Source organism: Adiantum capillus-veneris, chromosome 9 (genome assembly GCF_014529385.1).
Source record: "Adiantum capillus-veneris isolate H3 chromosome 9, ASM1452938v2, whole genome shotgun sequence".
In the NCBI taxonomy this organism is placed as follows: Eukaryota; Viridiplantae; Streptophyta; class Polypodiopsida; order Polypodiales; family Pteridaceae; genus Adiantum; species Adiantum capillus-veneris.
Genome location: NC_140939.1, coordinates 165,589,983 through 165,594,908, shown reverse-complemented (window position 1 = coordinate 165,594,908; position 4,926 = coordinate 165,589,983). Strand labels below are relative to the sequence as shown.

The 4,926-nt window shown below is 41.8% G+C and overlaps 1 pseudogene; it reads left to right on the top strand.

The window, feature by feature from the left end:
• Positions 1-3,448: 3,448 nt before the first annotated feature.
• Positions 3,449-4,163, top strand: LOC147451534 (uncharacterized; annotated as a pseudogene).
• Positions 4,164-4,926: the final 763 nt, after the last annotated feature.

Below are 4,926 nucleotides of genomic sequence, written 5' to 3'. Positions count from 1 at the left end.
TTGAGTGATGGAAAAGAGCCCATTGTGCAGTCGTCAGAAATTGCAGAAGAGGAATTGGGGTCAACATTTCGCAGATTGCCAGAGAACTTGTTGCTACAATTGGATAATTGTGCAGGGGAAAACAAAAATCGATACTTATTTGCCTATTTGTCAATGCTTGTTGCAAGGGGTGTTTTCAAAACCATCCAGCTGGGATTTTTAATGGTTGGGCATACACATGAGGACATAGACGCCATGTTTAGTAGGTTTTCAGAGAAGTTGAGAGTTACACAAACCTATACTTTGCCACATTTGATGGATACATTACGAAACAGCTCATCTTCATCTCCAGCTCCATTTTTTCTCACAAAGATCCCCGATTTCAAGCAATATTGTGATGGCTATCTTTGTGATGGACAAGACATACTTGTTGGACATTCCAAACCGCTTCAGTTCAGGTTCTTTATGCAGGATGAGACACCAATGATGCAATATAAGGCACATGTAGGTGTATCAAGTTGGAGTGGAAGTATTCGCCTTTGGAAAACAGACACAGAAGGCAAGCCAATGTTACCACATGGAGATCCACCTCTAGTACAAATGGCGGAGTATGTCAAGGCCCACGAAGAAGTCATTTTGGGGCTAAAGAACTATATAAAATTTTGGAAAAATTTAGGGAATGGTTCAAGTATTCCGCGATATTATAGACCCGTGATAGATTATTGGAGTAAGGTAATTGAAGAGATTGGAAAAGCAATCATATCAGAGGGAGTCTTGTATGAAATGTTTTGGCCAAAAACTCAAGAATATTCTCACTACAAAGCACTACAATGAATTTGCAACAAGGAGCAGAAAGATTCCTAGCCTTGAAGAGTTGAACGATCATTTTTGTGGGCCTCAACGAGATAGGCCAAGGGAGAGTTTGACCCTATGTCTGATGTGCACCAAGGTGACTTTCTTATGCTTGTTCCGAGTGACACAGAAATCTATCCGTGTGGCTTGCAATGGCTTTATCTGACATTGATAATGAGCCTACATCACCAAACTACAGAAAATCTTGATTCAATATTGGGCACCTTGCGCGAGAAAAAAGTGGGATGACAGATACTCAAGCTTCAGTAATTGTTTGGAAGGGTTATTGGGCTGTCAACTATAAGGACCCACAAGTGTGGGAAACTATAGATGCAATTGTTTGGTCCTGGAAACAAAAAGAAGGACCATTCTCTAGAATAAAGATTCCAGAAAGACATGCTCTAAAAGCCAAAGAAGGCCTCACTCGTGCACATCAGCCACACTTGGATCAAAGTTCAGATATGGTATCAAATGTGGAGTAGAATTATGTGGAGCTTCTATTATGACTATACTAGTCAATTTGTAAACAAAATCTTTTTTGTATCTTCCTTTGTTTTATGTAATTTATAGTTATTATTCAAATCCATGTGTTGTACATCCTCTTGACTTTTGGTGTTTATCAACACCACAATCCTATGAGATTTTCACTTTATTTACTAGCCACACACCTCAATTTTTCCCACTTTAAGTGGAAAATTCCCAAATTACATGAATTCGGTCGATTTGGAGATTCCCATAATGTGAGATTTTTACCAAAATACCTAATATGGTCTTTGTATATGTATATGTATATGTATATGTATATGTATATGTACATGTATATGTATATGTAGATGTACATATATATGTATATGTATATGGATATATATATGTACATGTATATGTATATGTAGATGTATGTATATATATATATATATGTATGTATACATATATATGTGTGTGTGTGTGTATGTATGTACACACACACACACATATATATACATACACACACACACATATATATATATATATATATTGTATGTGTATGTATATATATATATATATACATATATATAGATCATCCATTTTAGTTTTGTCCATATGGACAAAATTGTAGTCAATGTGTTTCTTTTCTCTTCTTAAGTGAAAGCCCCCCCCCCCCCGGTGAAAGCGTTGTTTGGTGGTACAAAAAAAGGACCTATATTACTTCTACCAATGAAAAGTGGGGACTGGTAAAATTTTTGTAGTTTAGGTCAAAACTTTTCAGACCTTGTTTTTTTAGATTCTTCGTTTGATATAGTATGATAGGTAGTTTTTCATGTGACATGTAGAAATTGTAACTCAATAGTTTTTCATGTGACATGTAGAAATTGTAACTCAAAGATTTGTCAAAGGTGCTGTCAAAGACAATCCTTTTTGTACCACCAAAGTGTGTCTTTCTCTACTTCCAATCTTAAGAATTGTCCACTTGAGTCAATCCTTAGGAAGGATGTTTCTCCTCACTCCCCCTAAGTGAGTGAGTTTGTTCCTCCCTCTTCTCCCTCTCTCTCTCTCTCTCCCCTTGTCAATGACTACCCCATTTTTCTTTTACATCTCCCTCTATCTCTCTCTAGCCCACATCTTCACACACATGGTAAAAAATTTAGTGACGATGCTTCTCCTCACTGGTCTCACTAAGTTAATAGGCTTGGAAGTCTCTCTCCCTCCCTTTATCCCTCAATTTTGTATGCGCAATCAATACTTTATGAGAATGCTTCTCCTCACTCTGCCTAATTAGTGAGATTGGTTATCTGTGTGTGTGTGTGTGTGTGTGTGTGTGTGTGTGTCTCGCTCACTCATCCATTTTAGTTTTGTCCATATGGACAAAATTGTAGTCAATGTGTTTCTTTTCTCTTCTTAAGTGAAAGCCCCCCCCCCCCCCCCCCCCAATGTCTTTCTCTGCTTCCAACCTTCAGTTTAGTCCACTTGATCAATCCGTAGGGAGGATGTTTCTCCTCATTCCCCCTAAGTGAGTGAGTTTGTTCCTCCCTCTCCCCTCTCTCTCTCTCTCCCTCTCTCTCTCTCTCTAGGGTTTCGCCAAAGTTCTGCTACCACAACGCCCCACTGGGCGCAGGACAGCGCCTTGTGGGGGGGTTACGTTCGAGCTTTTTCTCTCCTCACACCATCACTAACCCTATCGAGCTTGTCAGTGTCTTCTCTGCTCGAAGTTGTTGCCGACTTGCTACTTCCTGAGCCTCCGCATGACTCGGCCTTCCTTGGCACCCTTGCGACTCTACCCAGCCCGTCGATAAGTACACAAGCCCACAGCAACAGCAGCAAGTTGCAAACATCAGCAGAAGCAGATTGCGAACAACAGCAGGTCAAGAGCAGTACACAGGTCCATGTTTTGTGACTTCTACAGCAGTACACGGGTCTATATTTGTCCTGGGGCAAGTCCGCAGCCATATATAGGCAGTCGAGCAAGCTCGACTCCTGGCATTACTTTCTTGACACACGCCTGTAGGCTCGGCTAGGCTCGTAGCATCCAGATAAAGACAATGAAAGTTTTGCTTTGTTGTTCCCTTCTCAAACTTTCTGTGGTTACCATAAGATTTCCCGTAAGCTCTTCTTGGACCTATATACCATCCTAAGCATTGGGATGAATACCCCAAAGACACCTGCGAGAACACAACCAAGTTGTAGTGGTGCTAGCAGCCCCTAGCAAACTCGATCATATTACCCAGCTTCAAGCAACGCTTGACCGAGTCATGGAAGAGAATTTTGAGCTCAAAAATTGCCTCAACAAGCTAGAAGAACGCTTCAATGCCATGGTTGACCTCACCACCGACAAGGTAAAAGAGGTAGAGGCAAAGGTTAGCCAAGCTCACTCAAAAACCATCACTCAAGTGAAGACTTGTGTAACAAAGGATCTTTGCGAACGAAGACTTCAAGAAGAGAGTGCCTTCAAGGTCCACATCGGTGGGCTTCCCTTGCAATGGTGCACCATTGAGGACACCCTTGAAGAAACAATTACCAAGCTCAACAACATTTTTCAGCCAATCAACATCACGCCAGAAGTTGTTGCTTGGATCAATGACACACATCGACATGTGCGTCCCGAGCATTGCGTCCTTACTTTCAAGGACAAAGACAAGCGGTTGAAGTTTCTACGTCAATCCCGTCTTCTCAAAGGAAAAAAGCTTTGGATTACCGAGGAGTTGACAACAAATCAACTCAAAATTAAGTAGGACGAGCTCAAGAAGATGTCTGAAGCCCGCAAACAAGGTAAATGGGCAGTCTATCGAGGCAGTAAAACTATCATTCAGGAGTTTCGGACTCCAAAAGGGGCTCTCCCCTCAACTACCCCCCCTTAGGTTTTTTGTTTCCCTTTCCTTTTACCCTCCTAATGGACCCTCAGTCCTTAACTGATATGTATCTCATGTCTTTACGTTCAAGCATGCCGCTATAATGTTTTGCACCCGGTCCCTGGGTCATATTCGACCTCCGTGGATGATAATACAATCTCTCTCTCTCTCTCTCTCTCTCTCTCTCTCTCTCTCTCTCTCTCTCTCTCTCTCTCTCTCTCTCTCTCTCTCTCTCCCCCCACATCTTCAAACACATGGTAAAATTTTTAGTGAGGATGCTTCTCCTCACTGGTCTCACTAAGTTAATAAGCCTTGGTAGTCTCTCTCGCTCCCTTTATCCCTTAGTTTGTATGCACAATCAAAACTTTATGAGAATGCTTCTCCTCACTCTGCCTAATTAGTGAGATTGGTTCTCTCTCTCTCTCTCTCTCTCTCTCTCTCTCTCTCTCTCTCTCTCTCTCTCTCTCTCTCTCTCTCTCTCTCTCTCTCTCGCGTCCATTTTAGTTTTTTCCATATGGAGAAAATTATAGTCAACGTGTTTTTTTTCTCTTCTAAATTGAAAGCCTCCCCCCCCCCCCCCCCCCCCCCCCCCAAGTATGTCTTTCTCTGCTTCCAATCTTCAGCTTAGTCCACTTGATCAATCCTTAGGGAGGATGTTTCTCCTAACTCCCCCTAAGTGAGTGAGTTTGTTCCTCTCTCTCTCCCCCCTTGTCAATGGCTACCCCATTTTTCTTTTACTCTCCCTCTCTCTCTCTCTCTATCCCACATCTTC